At 39.6% G+C, this 22,858-nt stretch overlaps 1 pseudogene across 1 annotated transcript; it reads right to left on the bottom strand.

The window, feature by feature from the left end:
- Nucleotides 1–16,198: 16,198 nt before the first annotated feature.
- Nucleotides 16,199–21,590, bottom strand: LOC143572802 (exocyst complex component SEC15A pseudogene; annotated as a pseudogene). Its single transcript, XR_013142326.1, has 2 exons — nt 21,474–21,590; nt 16,199–18,694 (listed from the first exon to the last, which is right to left on the bottom strand). The product of XR_013142326.1 is annotated as an exocyst complex component SEC15A pseudogene (transcript).
- Nucleotides 21,591–22,858: the final 1,268 nt, after the last annotated feature.

Consider the following 22,858-nt stretch of genomic DNA (forward strand, 5'->3'; position numbering starts at 1 on the left):
GCATCAAGTAAAATGAGTATTTTGTTAGCTTTAAACAATTAAATTTTTAAATGGTCATACTTGGTTATGATTTGAGTTGTTTAAAAAGTTATATATAACAATAAGTTTAAACATGTTTCAAATGGGACTAGAACCCACAACCTTTTTGTTGATAGTAACACCTCTTTGCCACTATGCCAAACTAGTTGTTATGCAATTGGGTTTAAAACATTAAATATACATCTTGTTACTCATAAAAATACATATAATTTTTTTTTAAATCCGGGCCTAACGGAGTGTCGAGCCGGGGGTCGTCGACCATCCCGCCCTCCCTAAAGGCCGGCCCTACCCCCCCCCCCCAATTTCCAAAACATAATTAATAATTATACATCTGTAATTTGGGATTTTGATCGTTGTGTGCGATTTGACTGTTGTTTAAATTGAATTAGGTTCGGGAAGACGTAAAGTACTACATTACTTCTGTATTCACAAAATATAATAACAGCATTTTGATTTATTTTGAGTGAAAGCAAAATAACCTTCTTTACAACAAAGGCCCGTTTTTATATCTCGTTCTAGGCCTTCTAAAAAGTTGAGCCGGCCCTGAAGCTCAATACATTCTTTATTTACACAAAATATTATCTAATTTTATACTTTCTTATGGCAGGAATTAACCGAACGAAGGCATATATCAAATATCACATACAAGCATCCATATACAAACCAAAAGCCTTCAAAACGAATTGAATTTCAGGTGTTGGGTTAACTCGGCCTAAATAAGCGATTCCGGTTAACTCGAACATAATAATTAGATGGTCAAACTTCTATAAAAATATACTATAAATCAATTTAAAATAAATATGATAATAAGACAAAATGGTTATTGGTTAAGATTATAAATGGAAGAAAGAGAAAGAAATAATAAAAAAAGAATATAAAGATAAAAATGGAGAATGTGTTGGGAGATATTTTTAAAAATGATGGATAAATTTAAAAAATTATGATTTTTAGTTAGATTTTAAAGATGAAGAATCCATTGAGAATGCTCTGATGCATCTTATGCATGATAATATTTTTACCAAAGTATTAGTTTTTATTTTAGCATGCCATGCAATTAATTGAGTTTCTTGAGACATCACATTATTTATTTAATTTTAATGCATATAATTTGCTTGTACGTATTGAACAATTTGATGACGATAAAGTTATTAATTACGAACCTCGTTCGTTAATCAAATGGTCCAAAGAAAATAGACGGAAACCAGATTAGAATTCATAGATTTTTGGAAGAGACTTTGATTTATCAAATCATAATATTTTCATTCATAATCCATAACACATAAGAACTAGTGGCTTATATAGCCAAGATATATAACCAACCCACTACTTAATTAACTACCCACTAAGCCGCTACAAAGATATTAAACGGACAATTATTAATCTAAACAAATATAAAGAACATATAAAAGTTGCATTGATTGGCATTGAGTTGAAGTTATGAAAACATGGGTGTGGTGCCAGATCGTGGCACACAACATTCCATTACTATATACGATGAAGTTGTTTTATCTTTATGATATTAGAGCATATGAATTGGAGTGCGTGGGGAGCCGACGAAAGGGTGGGAAAAAACGAGGTCGGCTGGGAATACCAACCCACGGTTTGTCCCAGTTATTTTTCCACAAAATCCGCAATGTACAAGTCGGTTTCCTTCGGTTTCAGTTTTGAGTGGTTTTGGGGCTTTGGAAAGTGAAGAAACACTAATGAATCCCGGGGCAGATTACGGGTAACCTGGGGGTTAAATAGATGTTTCCCACGAGGGGTTAGATCCGGCAAAGATGGTTCTTCTGATAACCTGCAAAACAGACACCGTGAGCTCGTAACTGAGAAGGGGGGGTTCCTCCTTGTGACCACCCTCCGGCGTGAGAATCAGACTAGATTGCTCTTGAATATAAATGTATATATTAAGAGATTGCTAGAGCAGATATCAGGTATAAGATATATAATACAAGATAGTATATGATGAGATGAGATGATCATACCATTTGGGGTATTTATAGCCGAAGGTAGGTTTCCAAGAAGGTATAGCCGGCTGAACAGTATTCCTGTTCTACCAACTGTGGCCTACGCACGTGCCATGCTGGTAGTTGGTGGGTAGGCAGCGGCCGACAGTGACCAGGCCTGCTGTGCACTGTTCCTTTTCCACCAACTGCCGGCTATGCACGTGGTATGACAGGAGTTGGTGAGTAGGCAGCGGCTAATAGTGACATACAGTACAAGAGCATGCTGCTCGCCATACTGTTGTCAATGAGCTGTCGTATCTTTGGTCAGATCTTTTGCCCATACCTCGTCAGGTACAGTACAAAAGATCTTCACGCATCGTACGGACTGGCTTATTTGGGCGGGAGTATTCCCCCTCCCGCCTTTGTGCGGGATTGTTCCCGGCTTTGCTCATTCCTTCAGGTGACAACTGAATTATTGAGAGCTAAGTGCCTTGTGCGTGTAGCCTTGCTGCGCGGGTGGCCTTCCCTGATGGCTTGTATCCGCAGCTGCGGGAACAGGCGGAGTACTTCACCATTGGGAGGCATTTCCTGCGGGAACAGCTTGCGTACTGCGCGTAAGGACGTCACCTCTCTGAGCATGGTGGGTCCTGCGGATCCAGTTGGTTTCTGCGCAGACGTCTCTCTTCAAGGTAAGTCCTGCGGGTCCAACTGGGCTCTGCTGGGACCTACCTCTTCAAGTCCCCCCAGTCCAATGTTCTTCTCATGAATGTTTAATAAAGTGAGGTGAACTTTTGGACTTAAGCAAAGGGTTTTGAAAAGGGTTTAGTTTTAAGGTTTTCCATGGGGATTCTTCCCGCGGAAGTCCTTGTCACTTGCAGAAATTCCCGACTTTCCTGCTTGATCTTTGGGTATGATGCGGGTAGGTCTGTAACCTCCTCGCAAGTCAGGAGCGTTGAGTCCCACTTGTGTGGATTCTCCATGAGGTTTTGGTAGTTTTGAACATAGTGATCAATTATGTTAAAACCACCAATTCCATCCTGGAGCTTCAAACAATGTAGTTCTCGACGTTCCCGCTATGCGGGGATGTTATTCCCGTTTCCGCAAGCATTGCCCAGAAGATCCTTCTTGGTTTCAATTCCCTGCGGAGCGCTAGGTATGTGAAGGGTTTTGCCTTGACACTGTACCCGCACTCGTCTTACGGTTACTTCCAAGGTATTCCTGGCGTCAATTCCCTGCGGGTGCTAAGTATGTGAAGGGTTTTGCCTTAACACTGTACCCGCACCCGTCTTATAGTTGCTTGGTTGCCAAGGTAAGGGAGTATATTCCCTCTCGAATCTTTTTGAATTTTTGAAATTCGAAGAGTTGGTGAAAGGATAAGAACAGTCCAAACTGCTGAAACGTCGTGCGACGGTTTCTTCTGACTGTGTCAGGACGTGCAGGAAGTTATGGTGACGTGACAGTATATGGTCATTCCAGACGCTTTGTCAGGCGCGTGGGCGCGATTTTTCGGGCGCGTGGCCGCGAAATTAATGGGACGCGTCCTTTCAACAGCTGTTGCCAGCTTGCTCTTTGCCACGTGTCATAGTTTCATTGCACCTGTGATTTCTCTCTCTTCCGCATTAAATTCATCGCATTAATTGCGATGAGTATATAAAGGGGGAGAGGGTCCTTTGTAATTCACACCTTCACTTTTCTCTTCATCTTCAAGACGATTTCCGGCGAATACTCACTTTTTCAGTCGAGCATTCTCTTGAAATCGTTCTCGTACCTGCACGATGTCTTCTCACGATCTTGATTCTACAGCCGAGGAGGCTGTGGTGTACGCCGAGAACCCGTCGTCCACCTCTGATAAGGACGACAAAAGCACTGCTGGCGAGTGCCAGTGTGCTCTTCCTGCCGATCTTTACCGGTACGTGGTCCGGAAGTTCATGCTCGAGCCGTTCGAGCCTGAGTTTCCGGAGCCACACCAGACGGTGTATGATGCCCCCAGAGGCAAGATCGGGGTATATGCTGCATTCTTTGTCTATGGGAATCTTAGGTTCCCCTTGATAAAGTTTGTGTACCGTGTTCTGGAGAGGCACGGTGTGCACCTGACGGAGGTACATCCGATGGCGATCGCCAAGATCCGCCATTTCGAGTGGGTGTGCCTCATTCAGGGTGTGGAGCCCCACGTTGATCGGTTGATGACCTTCTATTCTTGGAGGTGCATCCAGGGATGGTACACCTTGGTCAACCGGATCAAGGGGCTGAAGATCTGCGCAACCGAGCGCAGTCTTCGGTCGTGGAAGAGGGAGTTTTTTTACATCTCCGCTCGCGTCATCCCGATAGCGATGACGTTCAAGAATGGGATAGCGCTCCCTGCCCTTCAAGCCCCAAACTACCAGGAGGCGGAATGGTTCGCCAAGATCTCCCGGATCCAGCCTCCGGTGTACCGCTTTGCGGAGTCTGGGATGGTGATGCTTGGTATGAGCCGGGTGTGGAAGGAGGCGTCACAGGTTCCCATCCTCCTTGAATACGGTTTGAACTCTGTTCCTTACGGTATGCTCTGTCTTCTTTGTTTGTATAAGTTTGTCTTCTAACTGTTTCTTTTATTTCAGAGGGGAACGACTTGCAGTCGCTCTTGTATCCGCGGGAGGCTGATAGTCCCGCTCGGATGGGTACTCGTGCTCTAGATGAGAACGAGTTGCCCATCCTTGAACATACGGCGGATCGGTTCGTGGAGGTCTACCCGCCAGGCCACGAGATCCTGAGCGCCAGGCGGCCAGGTAAGGCGTTGTTCAACCCTCGACCCCTAAATGCTGAAACCTCTGCTGGAATTCCTCTAATCTTGTGTTCTGATGAGGAATCCGCAGATGGTCCTCCGTTGGTGCGGAAGAAGAAGGCTGCCGGCGGGAAGGGGAAGGCAAAGGTTGCCTCCACTGCCGATCCGGTGCCTCGGTCTGATTCAGAGACCGATAGCGAGGAGGTGGCGGGGAACCCTGGTGGTGCTAAGACCACTGCTCCGGAGGCTGAGATTACCGTCACCTCCGAGCAGCCAAGGACGACGGTGGGCGGCGTGAAGAGGCCGGCTCCATCGGGTTCGTCCCCGCCTGTTCGCACTTTTAGGCTCAAGAAAACCCGTAAGTACAAATTTCCTTTTAACTTCATAGCTTTCCATCATTAATGCTTATCTTCCTTGTGCAGGCGTGGATGTTGACGCATTCCAGGGTGGAGCGGGGAGGAGTACCTCTCCGCCCATGACGGTAGGCTTGGTCAGCCTACCTGAGGCGACGACCCAGGCGGCTGCGCCTGCTTCCGCTGGTTCAGTTGCTCACTCCGTTGAGCCAACTGTTCCAGCTGTGATGACATCACCACCGGCTGTCAGTGCCATTTTTACCGCATCTTTCACTGAGCCGGCGGTTACTTTTTCTGCGCATTCTGCAGCGGCGACCACGGTTGTGAGTTCACCTATGGTGAGTTCACCTCCGTTGGTTTCTACTACCGCGGCGGCCTTCACCATGCCTCCGTCATCGGCAACGACGGCCGATACTTCAGGTATGCATGGGGCTTCTCGCCAACCTCTGCCTCCTTCCCATCTGCCTGACCTCTTGGATGGATTTCCCTTGGGTTCAGGTGATGGGTTTGGCGGCTATCGGCCTGTTATCGACCCTACAGGTGCGTAGGGTTCTTTTGGCCTCTTTTTTTTTTTTATATATATATCATCTTTTCCTAACTGCTTTTTGTTTTTTGCAGTGTCGGATTCCAATGAAGTGTATGTTCCACGATGGAACATCCGCCGAGGAACAACCCTTCGCACGCCTGTGGAGTGCGTGGACTGGGCTCGTCACGCAGCTCCCAATGGTGCGTTGGGGGAAGCCATGGCTAGCTACCAGGAGGGTAGGCTAACCAATGAGCTTCGGGTTCTCCTGGCCCGGATGCAGCCGCGCGTCGAGCTGCTTTGTCGTGAAAACGACAAGTTAAAAGCAGCTCGCATCCAAGAAGTAGCTCAGGCGCGGGCTGTCCGGGAGGAGAACTTAAGGCTTACCGCAGTGGCTGCGGAAAAGGAGAAGGCCTTCAAGGCCCTCGAGGTTGAAGTTCAGGCCCGGCTCGAGGCCCGTTCCAAGGCTGCCCAAGCTGTTAATGAACAGCTTCGGCTGGCTAAGGAAACAGCACGGAACGCAACCGAGAGGGCCACCAAGGCTGAAGCTGTTGCTGAGCCTCTACGCGTGGAGAATGAGGAGCTTAAGGCCAAATTAGAGGCTCTCCAGCAGGCCCATGATGCCTTGGCGATGGAAGACGCCAAAAAGCTCCAGGAGATCTTGGACCAGAGGGGGGTGCTTGACCATACTGAGCGGAAGCTAAAGGGCGTTGAAGAGGCTGCGGCTAAAGAAGTGTTGCTTGCCAACCTCAATAAAAGTGAAGCCGAACGCGCCCGTAACGAAGCTCAAGCTGCCCTCCAGGAGGCTCTGGTTGCCAAGGAATGGCTTCTTCGAGAAGCGTTGTCTCAGGTATGTTTAGCTTTATAAAGTCTTCCCGCTTTTCTTTGTAAATAGAAAAGGTTTTGATACTTGTATTTTTTCTTGTAGGTTGTGCATCGGGTCTTTGCTGATACGTCTTATGACGATGCTATGAGCGCAGCCCTCAACGCTTCTCAAGAGGATGGAGAAAAGGCCGGCTTCCTGCTTGGTCTAGGGTTCGTTGAGAAAGGCATCCCGCCTTCCAACTTCCCTTTATTTGATGTGGATACTGAAGCTGTATACGACCAAGCAGTGAATCAGTATGCCGCCTTCCCGCATCCGGTGGTGGAGAAGGTGAACCAAGTTGCCGCTGCTGATGGGCTAGCTATCCTTAAAGCTTTCCTTGAACCGCCACGTTCTACTGATGGTGCGGGTCCAAGTCGAAGTGGCCCTGAAGCCTGAACCTGAAGATCCCTTCCCACTGTTAGGATAGGTTTAGCCTGTATAGATTTGTATTCTTGTAGGCGGGTAGTTACCCGGCCATTCTTGTAACGAATATTATGAAATATAAATCTTTGTGCGGATAAGACCGCTATTTTCACTGGGTTCCTTGCTTTATAAACGTTATATGACTTGCATACTTTAGTTTAAATTAGCAATTTTCCAGGTGTTTAGAATAAGTTAACCTTTGAACGTGGTAGATAATAGGTTGAAGTTTTGCTTCCTCTTTCGTGATTGTGCGGGTAGGACCGTCACTTGCACTTAGTAGGATGGCTAAACTTTACCGATATCTGACCTGCGTGGAGGTTTTCCTCATCTTTTTAGAAATTTCTAAGTGTTCAGGATAAGTTAACCTTTGAACGTGGTAGATAATAGGTTGAAGTTTTGCTTCCTCTTTCGTGATTGTGCGGGTAGGACCGTCACTTGCACTTAGTGGGATGGCTAAACTTTACCTATATCTGACCTGCGTGGAGGTTTTCCTCATCCTTTTGTTAGAAATTTTCTAAAGTATTTTGAATAAGTTAACCATTCGACGCGCGGTTGTTAATAGGTTAGTGTTCAGTTTCCTCTTATCATGATTCATGAGGATAGACCGGCACTTTCATTTAGTGGGATGAATGAACTTTACCCTTAACTGACCTGCGTGAAGGTTTCCGTTTTTTGGGTTTATGCGGGTTTTGCCGCCTTCCCCACGCAACGACTTTCACACCTATGTATGCGGTGAAGACCGGCATATCCGTGTGGCAAGTTTATAAGTAAATGTAAAATTATCAGCGTCAATGTTCTAAGGAGAATCATTTCCATTAGAAGTGGCTCTGGGCCTTTTCTTTACAAATTTGGAATTGATCTACATACAAACTGTGTAATTGAGCTCCCTTCCATGTTGGGATGGGAGTACCATCGAGCCGATATGCACCTGGTTCGGGATCTCGTTGTTTACGCAGTATGTAGTCTCCAACATTGAAGCTGCAATTTTATTCGTGTTTTTCCCCAGCTGGGGTTCTACACGCATCCGCCTGCTCAGCGTTCATTGCGCCACGAGGTGCGCGAGCGTCCCATCTCTGACAAATGCTTCGACCATGTCCTTTACGTCTGTGCATTCTTCAGTGTTGTGGCCTTTTGTCCTGTGAAAATCACAGTATTTGCTCCGATCAGCATTGTGACGATGTCGGATTATTGGAGCCTTTGGCCATGGGAGCTCCTCCGTGGCGAATATCTCGGTGACGCTTTTGGTGAGTGGCGTCCATCTGGAGTTCTGGTGCGACTGTACGTTATCCCTTCCGCCCAACCGATGTTGCAAGCCGGATGAGGTGTCAAAGTTTACCCTTGACTGCCAAATGCCTAGCTTCCGCTTTTTGTTTTGTCAGGCGGTGAGGACGTTGTCTTCTCTTGTTTTCTGGGTGTAGAGGTTTGTGCTCTGTGGAAGATCTCTACCCAGTTGCTTCTCCGTTTCCGCAAAGCGTTTTGCTGCTGTCATGATGGCATCCCATGTGGATGGCATGCCATCTTTACCCGTTAAGGTGCGGATGAGCTCTGGGTCGTTCGCGCCCTGGATGAAAGCAGCGCGAACAAGATCTTCGCTGATATTACCCAGACTTAGCTTCTTTGAGTTGAAGCGAGTGATGAAGTCTGGCAAAAATTCATCTTCCTCTCAAATGCATTTGAGGATTGTCCATTGCTCCTCGGTATACTTTCTTTGTTGGCTAAAGTGTTGGCTAAACTTCTGCTGGAAGTCTGCCCAATCGTAGATGTGGTTGACCGGTAGACGATCGAACCACGCTCTAGCTGGCCCAACAAGCGTCATTTGGAACATGTAACACCACGTGGGTTCCGTCCAATTGCTGACGGTTGCCCCCGCTATGAATCTGTTCAAATGATCGTCTGGATCAGATATACCATCATATGTGCCTATGTTTGACATTTGTTTGGCACTTTTTGGGGCAATTGCTTCCGCAATGTCCCTTGCAAATTTGGACGTTCCCGCATTTGCAACAGTTGGTCTAAATGTTTTGGAGAAGTCACGTGGGCTTCCACCTGCGTCTTTTGGTTTGAAAGCTTCCCCAAAACGCCTTCTCGGTTGGGAGTCCGTTTCTTTACGCTTCCCTTTCGCCTTATGGCGAGGGTTTGCGTCTCTATCGGATTCCTCTGAATCATCGTCCAAGTATTCTTCGAATTCGTCAGCCTGTTGGGCGGAACGCAAGCGTTCGTCCAACTCAGCTTGGAATTCCTTCTGACGTGCCTCCGCCCATGCCTTAACTTCATCGAGTGTCTGGCGGGGGAGCCTTGTTCGTTTCTCTAACTGGGTATCGGTGAATCCCAGTGAGCGATTATTTACTGCACTTGCCCCAGCTTGGGTAAGTGGGGTAGTGTTCGTAAAATTTACTTCACTTGCCCCGGCTTGGGTAACCGGGGTAGTGTTTGTAAAGACTGTGTAGCCGGTATTCCCCCCAGTAGCTAGGGTTGTGGTTACCGGAGTTTCTTTAACCATCTTTCCAGAAGTTTGAAAAAACTGAAAAGAAATGAAGTTCTAGCTTTTATGCACGGATGGCGCCAATGAAGAAACACTAATGAATCCCGGGGCAGATTACGGGTAACCTGGGGGTTAAATAGATGTTTCCCACGAGGGGTTAGATCCGGCAAAGATGGTTCTTCTGATAACCTGCAAAACAGACATCGTGAGCTCGTCACTGAGAAGGGGGGGGTTCCTCCTTGTGACCACCCTCCGGCGTGAGAATCAGACTAGATTGCTCTTGAATATAAATGTATATATTAAGAGATTGCTAGAGCAGATATCAGGTATAAGATATATAATACAAGATAGTATATGATGAGATGAGATGATCATACCATTTGGGGTATTTATAGCCGAAGGTAGGTTTCCAAGAAGGTATAGCCGGCTGAACAGTATTCCTGTTCTACCAACTGTGGCCTACGCACGTGCCATGCTGGTAGTTGGTGGGTAGGCAGCGGCCGACAGTGACCAGGCCTGCTGTGCACTGTTCCTTTTCCACCAACTGCCGGCTATGCACGTGGTATGACAGGAGTTGGTGAGTAGGCAGCGGCTAATAGTGACATACAGTACAAGAGCATGCTGCTCGCCATAATGTTGTCAATAAGCTGTCGTATCTTTGGTCAGATCTTTTGCCCATACCTCGTCAGGTACAGTACAAAAGATCTTCACGCATCGTACGGACTGGCTTATTTGGGCGGGAGTATTCCCCCTCCCGCCTTTGTGCGGGATTGTTCCCGGCTTTGCTCATTCCTTCAGGTAACTGAATTATTGAGAGCTAAGTGCCTTGTGCGTGTAGCCTTGCTGCGCGGGTGGCCTTCCCTGATGGCTTGTATCCGCAGCTGCGGGAACAGGCGGAGTACTTCACCATTGGGAGGCATTTCCGTACTGTGCGTAAGGACGTCACGTCTCTGAGCATGGTGGGTCCTGCGGATCCAGTTGGTTTCTGCGCAGACGTCTCTCTTCAAGGTAAGTCCTGCGGGTCCAACTGGGCTCTGCTGGGACCTACCTCTTCAGAAAGAAATGTCAAAAATGGGAAAAACGTGGACGATACCGTGATGTTTGAGAAAAATTATCGAGTAAATTTTGGGGAAAAAAAGAAATAAAAAGAAACTAATGTAACGCTAAATAACACACGGGATAAAATGAGGAAAATAGGATGACCTTTGTACCGTAATACAAGGTGTTTACTTTTATAAACTATTTGACTCTTTTTTTTTTAGATTCACAAATGTTCATGTTATCGTGAAGTACAAATCTGATCCTCAACTTTTATTGAATTGATACATTTAGTACTTAGGAAAAACTAAAAGTACTTGAGGCTAGAGTAAAATATTTGAAATAATTTGTCATTGCACGATTATTTTGGAGGACGGTGTGATTAATCTATTTGTCAATGAATACGATTTGTCGGGTAATCGTTTTCGAGTTGTTTTATGACATCAAGTAAAGGAAAAGAAAAACAAAAGAAGACTAATAGTTAGAGAAAACAAAAGAGGGATAGAGATAGAAGATCACTCTTTATTTATAAAGTCGATCAAAAGGTTGTACATTACGTAGACATTACGCTTATGATACTCGTGTTACAATTTGTCACTTAATCGATTACGCATCAAGTTAATCCATATATATTTAAAAGTGCATTATTGGTGACGATCTAGGTTAAAGTAGTTTTGCTTTTTGAAAGTTGAGATTTTACGAAAAGTTGATGACGGCCAAACTTAAAAAGGTAAAATTTTCACAATATTTTAATGTTATCGAGATTGATCGTTAACGATTTCATTCAATTTTATTAATAAGATTTGTCATATTTGCCGCAAGGTGTGCTTGGACTATTGTAGGGAAGACACAATACATTGTAAAGAGCTTCCGGAGTTCAAGTACGGACACGATTTGTTTAGGGACGTTCGTTTTTATATATTTAGGCGTACTGAGATTTTTTTTAAAATGAAACACATGAGAATTTCATGACTGGCCCATTGGAAGGAAGATTAACGTTCACCGACTGAAATTTGGTCTTTGGATGGATAAGAGGGGAATGTGGATCTAACAAGGGCTTTCCCTCTTATTAGCTTGGGAAGTAGTGTTTTCACGGTGGGTCAGAGTGTCAGACTACTAAAAAAATGTATCATGTAAAGTGACATAACTCAACGTGTCTTGACTACCAACAAGTATTTTTACAATTTAAATTTGATACTCATTGATTCTCGCATCTAAGGTTGGAGCTACTTAGGCACAATAACGTTATGACAACAAAATCTATCACTTCATTTTTTTAATACATGGTAATGTAATTCAAAACGAGTAACTTATTGTCTATTTGTCTTTCTATTTTGATGAAAAAAAATGTATAAGTAATTCTTGCTATGCAGTGTCTTATAATATACTAGTCGGGCAATAAAAGAAATCTAAATTGGAATTGGGACTTAATAAAAAAAAAATTATGGATACAACACAAACATTTTGTCCCTATAAACAAGATATAATGGTAAGGTGTTTCTCCTGTATTCTAAAGAGGATTGTAGGTCACTAATCAACACCTTCAATTTTGCCATGAAGTGATAGTCTTAACATTCTCCTGGTTGTGATCTGGTTCGACAATGAATTATACGAATTAAGAGTTTTGTCATATTCCATTAATCTTGTAGTTGTTTATATGTGATTTATACTTTTGTAGTTATTGTTACCGGTCAAAAATAAATCAAAAATCTCAAATCATTGTTTTATTTATAGTATCGTATATTTCATTTTATTTATAAAAAGTACACACTCTTACTCAAATAAAGCAATGACTCTATTATATGTTCATAAATATAATAATAAGTAGATCCATAAATGTAAAACGCCTTCTAGTCTCCACATGTTCCACTATCTATGCATCCAATTGTGCACCAAAATAATGCCTTTGGAGTCTTTTGCTTCTCCATTAGCTTCACTTTCTACCCACCCACAATTTGTTCATATTAATAATGCATGCTGGAATCCATTGTAGACTTAACATTCATGGATGATAACATGATAAACAAACAAGAAATATATATCCACCCTTTCATTTCAGAATCAATATTATGTCGAATCATCATACCGTCGGCATTTATGATTTCTTTGTAGTGTCTAACACTTTATTTACTACAACCGTGGTAAACTATGTGTTCGTGGAGTCTTGCTTGGGTTCATTTCGGTTTGTGCCTATTTTTAGCCGATTTGTTTATGTAACTATGATCTCTTGTATCATATTGTACATTGTAATTTCTCGAGAGGCAGAAACCAATAATAAAACAACACTGGTTGCAGTAGTGTGCCTTCTTCGTTTGCTTAACTTTCAACCCACCCACAAGTTGATCACATTAAAAATGCATGCTGGAATCCATTGTAGATTTTACACAAGACAAGATAAACAAACAAAAACTATATATATCAACTCTTCATTTCAGAATCTATATTACGTTGAATCATTCATCGACATTATGATTTCTTTGTTTGCTATCTCAACACTTGATTATCGTGATTTGTGGTAAACTATGTCAGGTTTGTGGGTCCTTGATAAGCTCATTCCGATTCGGGCCTATTCTTAGCCCATTTGTTTGTGTGACCTAAATCTTGTATATATCTATATTGTAATTTTTCACAAGTGACGCATAAAGCAATAATACAGTCCATGGATGTATATTACCTTAACCGAATCACGTAAATCCTCATCTTCGTTTATTTTTCTCTTACAGTATAGACCGTGTTTGTATTGTTTGATAGTTGAACCCCTAGCAAACTCTACTATATTATCTTGTCATTAAGAGATTTGGTAGGCATACCCGTTGATGAAATCTAATAAACCATTGCTAAACCGGGGAAAAAACACACGCGCACGCGCGCACACACACAAATAAACAGGAAGATTACTAGGAATAAATCACGATATTCTAAAAAGCATTAGAAAGATTAAACCTGCAAATAAACTTATCTTAACAGTTTAAATGGGATGAAGTTTTTTTTTTTTTAATCAAATGATTATTTGTGAATGTTTAAATTAGTAGGAAGACATAAGTTACACGGTTCTATTAACACCAAAAGCTTCCAACTTTAGCTTTGGCTTCATAGTTTATGTTAATCATATTTTATTGAAAATCAATACATCATTAGCTTCAAGAGCTCAATATATTTTCTTAATTAGTGATAAAACTAATAGGTTATGGCTTCCTAGAATTCTAGTAGTAACAAAAAATAAATAAACTGAACCTAGTCTTACACTTTACAATTAAAATCAAAATCTCTCTCGTTCTAATTTTTGGTATTGTATATTTTATTTTGTATTTGCAAGAATTTGAACCCAGAATCATATTTATGGGGAACAGATAGCATACAGCATACCACTAGCCATTAGCCAATATGAGGCTAGCTCACTTGGTAGAGACGAATATCTTTTACAGAGGAGGTTCGATTAATTGGACATAAGGCTAAGGGGTATGTAACAGTCTCCACCCATGCTCATATTAAAAATGCACAATGGAATCCACTACAGATTAAAAGACCATGGATGACCACTTGATATACAAACAAACAAATATATGCAGAGTGAATAATTAAATATGTAAATAGTACACAAATGTTAGTAAGTGGTTCCTCATTAAACATGTTGTCATTAGTTACATACTTCCGTATCATTGTATCAACATCAGCTATATTAAAACAAGCAAGTGGAGGGGTATGAAGAATTTAAGGTAGATGTAATGAATAGAACCACTTCATTACTAACTTATTGGCATGTCACAATGGCCACCAACAAAGTTTCAAAAGCAATTGTGTGGTGTACAATACAATCTACACCAACCAATATACTTTTTTGATGAGGCTTGGACTTGTAATAAAGTGAACACAAGTTAAAACCTCGTTGGCTGCAAATGCAGTGCATGTGACATGAAAGAAAGTAAGAAACTGGTATTGGAGTTTTTAGTGTAATTAATATGCTCTAGTGAGACTGGATTTGCAAATAAGACCGAAGTAGTTCGAGTTGGGTTAAAAAAAATTGACAGTGAAATTTGCATGTTTGTATAAGCTAGACTGAATTCAGATTCTTGAAAGTTATGGTCAACACACAATGTGTTGGGTGGTTAGGACAGGACATAGTCAAACCTTCAACTCACTATAAACATTCTTGAACACTACATCAATTCATTAATAGTGTCATTAAGCATAGATTCATTTTGTGACCCAAATGAATCTTGACCTAGCCCCGAATCGGTTCGGTGTAGAAACCGGTTTAGGAGCATGAAAGGTCGAAATGGTCCAAATCTATTCAGTTCGGTTTAGAAACCGGTTAACCAGTTTTAAAAATGGTTTTAACAGGTTTAAACCGGTTTCTTCTCAAACCGGTCCGCTTTTTAAAACCGATTTGGTAGTTCAGAAGGGAAACCGGTGATAGAACCGGCGGGCTGGGTCGGTTTGGGACTCGGTTTGGCTAAAACCAGTTTTTTTGTACAATTTTTGTACAAGTGAGCCTAACCGAGCCAGCTTCAGCTCCAGCTCAAATTCAAGTTAAACGAGTCAGCTCGGCTCTGTTATTCTTATGAGCAGAAATTTGAGCTCGAGCCAGCTCCTTTATTTGTTTCACTTCATAAAGAAGTAATATGTTTTACATAAATGCACAATTTATGTACACATTCAATGCAAGCCAGACAAGCACACCAACGAGCTTAGACTGATGTAAAACTTGTTTAGAAAAGTAAGATTGGACTGCAGTTTTGAGTTATAACTTATAACTTAACCTCTAAACTGTTTAACGACTAATGGATTTTACTGCGTCCTAAAGGTAACACGCTCATGATTAGTAAAAGCATAATCTCAAATTATAGACCACATAAAGATGGTTTGATTCTTGTTAGCTTGTATATCTCAAACGGATCAATTAGAAAAATAAAACTGAAAGTTATAACGTGTCCGTTACAAAAGATGCCCAATGCATAAAACATCCTATCGAAAGATTGTGATTACTATATTGTAATATCGTCATTTGAATCACATTTAACTCTTAACTATTTAACAAATAATAAACTAATAATATAAGGGGGCATTAATTATTAAACCTTTCTCATATATCATATATATACAACGATGCACGCAAGAGAACATTATGCACTGTAGTTAGTCTCTAAAAATGTATACACACACGTATACATTTCAAAACCAATAGTATGCTAAGAACCACATAAGCACACGTAAAGGGTAAAATTGAAAAAACAAAGCAGATTATCTTTCTCCTACTTTTTATTTAATTATATCCCTCTCCTAATATTTTTTTAAATCATAAAAACGAACACACATGCATATACGGTTCACATGTGTATTTAGACAAGAGACTATACATACCATAATTTTAAAAAAATAAATGTTAAAAATATTGAAATCTATATGCAATTTAATCAATTTATATAACTAATAGTGGAAGAATAAAACTTTACTCTAATAAACAAATATCAAGAAGTTAAACTTATTAAATCCATCTAAATTAGAAAAAATAATACCTTTAATCTTCAATCAGCATTAAGCGAATCTCCAATTCAAAAATTCAGCAAAACAAATCACCAAGTCCCAAATTACCTGCACAAAATCATACCAACAAATTCATTACAAAAACCAACTTCAAAAAGCATAATAACATACCAAAACTTAACTTACCAGATTTACTCATCTGTGGGTGTTTATGTACCAATGTGCACCATTATCAACCAACATTATTGTAATTCGGAATAATAACAAAATATAAACATAAACATAAATATAAATTCAAATATAAAACGGTTTCATTAGAAACTCAGGTACCAGAAACTCAATAATTAAGTAATTAAACTAACATGGACAAAAATAAATAAATAAACAAAAACCGAACGATTTCAGTTAAACTCCTTCAAACGTCTCTTCAACACATCCATCGACTTTTTACGGTTACTCTGTTTATTACCTCGGTTCGAAAGGCTCCCAAATATCCCGTCAGGTGAATCCTTATATTTCTCACAAATAATCCCAATCTTTTTATAATCCAAAGTATTATAATTCTTCATACGAATAACGGGATTCATGAAATTCTCAGGTTGACTGCTTAATAAAAGGTTGACCAATTGTCTTATTTCAAGCAAACATCCTCTAAAACTACCTTCTTTATAAATTTCACTCAATCCCGTGTTGTGAAACTTTTCATCTGCAAATTGTTCCAAAGTTTTTAAATCGTTGTTAATTCCCATAACCGCGTTTGCAGTAAACCGTTTCAAACTATCACTAAGAAGTGTTTCCATAAACGAGTTATTAACGTGCTCGAGAGCCCCATTACCGATTTTATACATAACATCAATCGGTAAAATCTGTTGAGCGGTGGATATAATGGTGTCGAGATACATAACAACCTCGTTCATGTACTCGCTTTTGTGTTGCGCCACGTCATCGATAATCCAGTTCACGTTCTCCATAAGCGAAAGACACTTGGTCAACTTATTGTTAACCGAATCCAAAAGCGCAACATATGCTTCGTCACGTGACTTTCTCAACACCGTTTTTGCGTTTAATGTAGTCTGAAGCCGAGCGATTATTCGGCCGGGGATACCGCATTTTTTTGCAGCAGTTTGGAGGAAATAATCACACGCGCGTTCAAGAAACGATATGTTTGCGGCGATTTGTATCGCTTGAGACACGCCCGTGTTTGCGCTTTTAATCGTGGATAGTAAGATTTTGTTTAATACATCGATTAACAACTTGTCAAGATACTTTTTAGCAAAGTCAAAGAAGTTGCTTTGACCACCATACGACAAGTAATTAACCGAATCTTTAATAAACGATCGGATTATCCGACAACAATCAGGAACCATCGACGAAAACGGTGCAACATACGGAAAAGCCGGCATAATATCCGATGTTTGAAGATGAAAACATAACACGTTCGACTGATATTCCGACTCTTTCAAAACCATTTGTTTACAATCATCGTTAATAACCGCATCCTTAACTTGATTCCGACACTCATCCAAAAGTAGCTCGTGATATTTATCACGACTCTTTGTTAACGCTTCAAGAATCGGGCCCACATCGTACCCGTATTGTCGCAAAGTTGCACTGAGAAGCGTTACATAATCTTTCACGAGAAGAAGATGACTTGCAGTGTCCATTTGAGAAAACTGGTTTTCCAAAGTCGAAGTCAATTTAGCCAACGCGGTTTCCCACATGGATTCAACTTGATTAGCCAATAACAAATCACCGGCGGTCCTTAAAACCCGATCCTCAACGATAAAGTAACCAGCAATTTGAGCCAAATACGTCTGATGCGAACCGAGAAAATGTTGAACCGACGACACCTGTAAATCCGAACTCAGTTGCAACATCCGATTTTTATAATAATATTCACGAAACCGCTCGCGAATCCCAAGACATATATGAACGTAATATGCGCGATAAAGCGGCATTAAATTTATCTCCAAAATCGAACTGTCATCGATTTCTTCAATATCTAACGAATATGTAAAATCACCGAGCCCTAACGAGCTTTCTTCTTCAGCTTTTTTTTGGCGGGAAAGCATGTCTTCGTTTCTTTGGCGAGCAAAAGACGCGAAGCCGATCGCTTTTTGACCGATTTCTCGTGAAGTGCTTCGAATATGAAGCAACCACTCGTTAATCTCACCACAAACTTTTCTCTCGATATGGCTTTTAACAACCGGGACCCGTTTCTCGATCGAGTTTTTTAACGTCTTAACGGGAATAATTTTCATATAATCGTTTTCAATCTGATCAATCGCTTTCAAAGCAGGGTAAAATTGTCCATCTGACACGTGTTTGTTACACTTAATACAAAGATCCAACACTTCAACGCAAATCTTCGACATTTTAACCGCTTCAGTAATGTTTTTCTTGATTGAGTAAGATTCTAACAAGTCTTCGAGTCGTGTGAGTAATGCGCTACCGATTTCTTGTAACCGAATATTATCATTTGTGAGATCACCTTTTAGTTCTTCTGCATCGACTAACACGCCACGAAGCTCGTCAACTGCAATGATGAATTCTTCATAGTGGAGTTTGCAAAGGTCTTCGATTTCAATTTCTTTTTTCTTAACAACGTTTTTAAGTTGGTGAAGAAGGTTTTCGGGTTTTCCCATTTCAAACGAGTGTCGTACCATTGGACCTAAATCCTCACCGTTTCCTATTAATGTCATGAGTATTGAGTCTTCAAATGTGTCACCATTTTCGGTAACGTTTCGTGTTTTCATTTTTGTAGTCATTGTTACACTCAAAACCTGCATAAATATGAGCCCACAATTAAAGAGTTAAAGCAATAGTCATAGAATATCATGCTTTTATCAAACATATATTAAAACAAAGCGATTTAACAATCACATACATTTACTCACAAAATCATATCAATTACATCACTTTAATCAAAATAACTGATGTAAATAGGTCGATCATCTCAGCCGTTACAAATGAAATTGGACAAAAGGGATAATTTTCAAACATTATGATGGTGACAAGTATATAATTGAAAAATTTTAGAAAGTTTGAAAACAGTCACAATTAACAAAAGTAGCTATAATCATTATTTCATCAATTACATAATGCAACAAAATGATCTATAAATCACACGCGGACACACCTACTCTCACAATCACATTAATGATTAATTACACCACTTTTGTCCAACTTTGATCAAAATAATAACATAAACAGATTAAATTTTGGTCAAGATGAAAATGTAAAGGACCACTTTGACAAAGAAAATGTCGATCATCTCAACTGTTACTAATGAAATAAGACGAAAATGATGTACTTTTTAACATAATGGTGATGATAAGTATGTAACTAAAAAAATGATGAGTCACAGATGTATCTATACTGTATATTTTGAGGCATATCACGTATAATCTGAAACCTAAGTATAAACTCTTAAGTGATCAAACTCAATCTCATTATGTGTTGAATTAATAAACAAATTGTCAAACACAATGCATAGCTCTCCATTATATAGAAGATTAGAATTTCAATAAAACAGCATGTACAAGTATCTAAAACACAGATAACACAAAGGTACAAGCAGTAGCAGCTAGAAACTAAGTGAACATATATAAAGCTATAATACTAAGGAAGAAGACAGCCAAGCAATCGTCATTCGATGTCTACAAGATTCAAACACCCAATCGCTACTTGTTAGTGATCCAAAGTTCCTTGCTAAAAGTGAAGGTTTCCGAAAGAATAACAAAGCATCATTATCATTTGGTACCATTTCACATTAAACCCGTGCATTGAACAATCATCATACTTTCACAATTCCTATGTTTAAAATAGGGTCTCAAAGCAATTAACTCAAAATAATGAACAATTTGCCAAATATTACACATATTCAGTCATAAGAAACAGACTACCTTTATTATATAATCTATTTTTCTGTACAGTATCTTCAGAGGTTTCATAATGTATGAATATCGAATACAACAATATCAGCAAATCAGATTCACAAACAACACTACAAAATCATGAACTGAAAACAACAAACTCAAACTGATGAACAATTTGCAATGTATTACACAAATTCAGTCAAATACGAAACAACCAACCTTTGATATGCAGGCTAAATATGTTATTCAGCTATAAACAAAAATCAGTTTCCAAATTCAGAAGTTATTAAAGGAAATAAAGCACAGATTAAAACCTAACACAACACATTCAAATCACAGTATCTATTTTTCCATACAGTATCTTCAGAGGCTTCAAATGTACTAATATTGAAAACAACAATAGCAGCAAATCAGTTTCACAACACTACACAATCATGAACTGAAAAGGATTGCACGAGTGAATCAAAGAAAATCATGAGCTGAAAACAATTAACTCAAACTAATGAACAACTTGCAACAAATTACATAAAAATCAGTCAAATTAGAAACAATCAACCTTTAATTCACAGGCAAAAAACGCTATTCAACCATAAACACAAACGAATTTCCGAATTCCAAAGTTATCAGAAAGAAATTAAGCACAAATTTAAACCAAACACAAGACATTTGTATAATTGTTTCTATATTCGTACAACATCTTCGCAGGCTTCATTATGTACTAATATTAAAAACAACTATATCAGCAAATCAGATGTCACGACACCACAAAATCATGAGCTGAAAACAATTAACTCAAACTAATGAACAATTTGCAACATATTGCACAAATTCCGTCAAATAAGAACCAATCGACCTTTGTTTCGCAGGCTAAAAACGATATTCAGCCATAAACAGAAACAAATTTCCATCTTCCAGAGTTATAACACAACATATTCGTATAATTGCATCTATTTTCCGTAATAACAAACACAACAATATCCGCAAATCGGATTCGCGATAACACTAAAAAACCATGAACTGAAAACAATTAACACTAGTGAATCAAAGAAAATCATGAACTGAAAGCAATGAACTCAAACTAATGAACACTATCAGTCAAATAAGACCTTTAACATGTAGACTAAAAATGTTAGCCAGATATAAACAGAAATTAGTTTCAAATTCAGAAGTTATCAAATGAAATCACGCATACATTAACAGTTTAAAACCTAACACAACACATTTGTATAATTGTATCTATTTCTATGTACAGCATCTTCGGAGGCTTCGTAATGTATGACACCGAAAACAACAGTATCAGCAAATAAAATTCAAACTGAAAAGTGAAAACAATTCACAAACTAATGAACAATTTGCAGCATATTACACTTATTCAGTCACATAAGACCTTCAATATACAGGCTAAAAACGCTATTCAGCTATAAACAGACTCTAATCTCCAAATTTATAAGTAATCAAACGAAATCAAGCACAAATTGAAACCTAACACAGCAAATTCGTATAACTGCGTCTATTTTCCGTACATAATTTCAAAATAACACGAGCGAATAGAGAATCAATAACCGAAAGTGAGGAATTTGTGAATTAGTATGATCTAAATGCAGTTTGGATCGATTAAACGATGCATAAGCGACGGAAAACGTAACGAATTAGGGATAATTGATCGGAATATGAGAGGACTTACGGCGAATCGTTGGATTGAAGAAGAGAAATGAGATTCTACCAGACGGAGACGATGATCACAATAATATTATTATTGTTATTATTAATCGGACTTGGAAATGCCCGCTGTGTGTTTAAAACATTCACCATTTTCTGTATATTATGTATGTATATGTTCATTGTTTTTAGGGCAAACTACAAAACAAAGCAAAAAATACCAGTGTTTTAAAAACCTGTAAACTGGCCGGTTGAACCGGTTAACCCGGATTTCGCAACCGGTATTTTAAGTCCGGTATTTTTCACCAGTTTGCTATAACATCGTACCGGCGGTTTTTGTCTAAAATACCGGTTTTTACCGGTAAACAGGTTTTAAGTCCGAGAAACTTTTGATTTTTGCGGCCCATATTTTTTCAAAATTACTTTTAACTCAATAAATAACATTCAAACGTGTAAATTTTAAAACTATTTTTTTTAAATTGAGTGCCTTTTCACTATTTTATTTAAATGGATTAACTTTTAAATTATTTTTTTGTCATGGAATCATTTAGTTTTGGGCTATTTTTGAATTAAAGTTACATTTATAGAAAATTATAATGTAAACTATTTAACCGGTTAAACCTCCCGGTATAACCCGGTTCAACCGGTTGTACCATTTTTTAACCCAATCCGGTACAAGTAAAATACCGATTTTTAAAACATTGAAAAATACTCTCTTCTTTTTTTGCTATTTTTAACATAAAAAGAACTCAAACAAAAATTAAATATTTATATAAGTTAAAACATCAGATGTTGAATAGTAGGGCTGTGCAATGGTTCAGAACCGTGAGAACTGAACCGGAACCGAAAATGAGTGAAAAATAGAACCAGAACTGGAACCTATTATAGTAAACCGGTTCGGTTCTAGAACCGCTAAAGCCGGTTCTCGCTAATCGGTTCTGGCTAGAACCGGTTCGATCATTTATTTATCAAATGAGTTATATATGCAAACTTTGCAAGTTGCAAAACAAGTTTATACAATTGTATGTCTTCTTTCACGGTAAAACTAATTTAAATTACAACATGAACATCCGTTATATTTTTTATTATAACCTAAGTGTTGAAGTTAAATAAATCATTAGCAACGATAGGTTAATGGTTGATAGTTCTTGAACGTAAAGAAAGAAGATTTGAATCAAAAAAATGATTGAATGGATGTCGGTTAATAAGTTATTCTATAAAAAATGAGGATTGGTGTATTTATTTAAAACGTTTTGAATATTCCGGTCTTCGGTTCCAAGTCTAGAAACCGCCGGTTTTACCCGGAACCGAACCGGGAACCGTTTAATGCAAATTCTGAGAACCGAGAACCTAACCGGTACACACATTAGCGGTTCGGAGACACCGGTTCGGTTCCGGTTCCTCGGTTCT

Source organism: Bidens hawaiensis, unplaced genomic scaffold (assembly GCF_021521415.1).
Source record: "Bidens hawaiensis isolate Kalapana, Puna unplaced genomic scaffold, B.hawaiensis_p1.1 tig00026011_1, whole genome shotgun sequence".
In the NCBI taxonomy this organism is placed as follows: Eukaryota; Viridiplantae; Streptophyta; class Magnoliopsida; order Asterales; family Asteraceae; genus Bidens; species Bidens hawaiensis.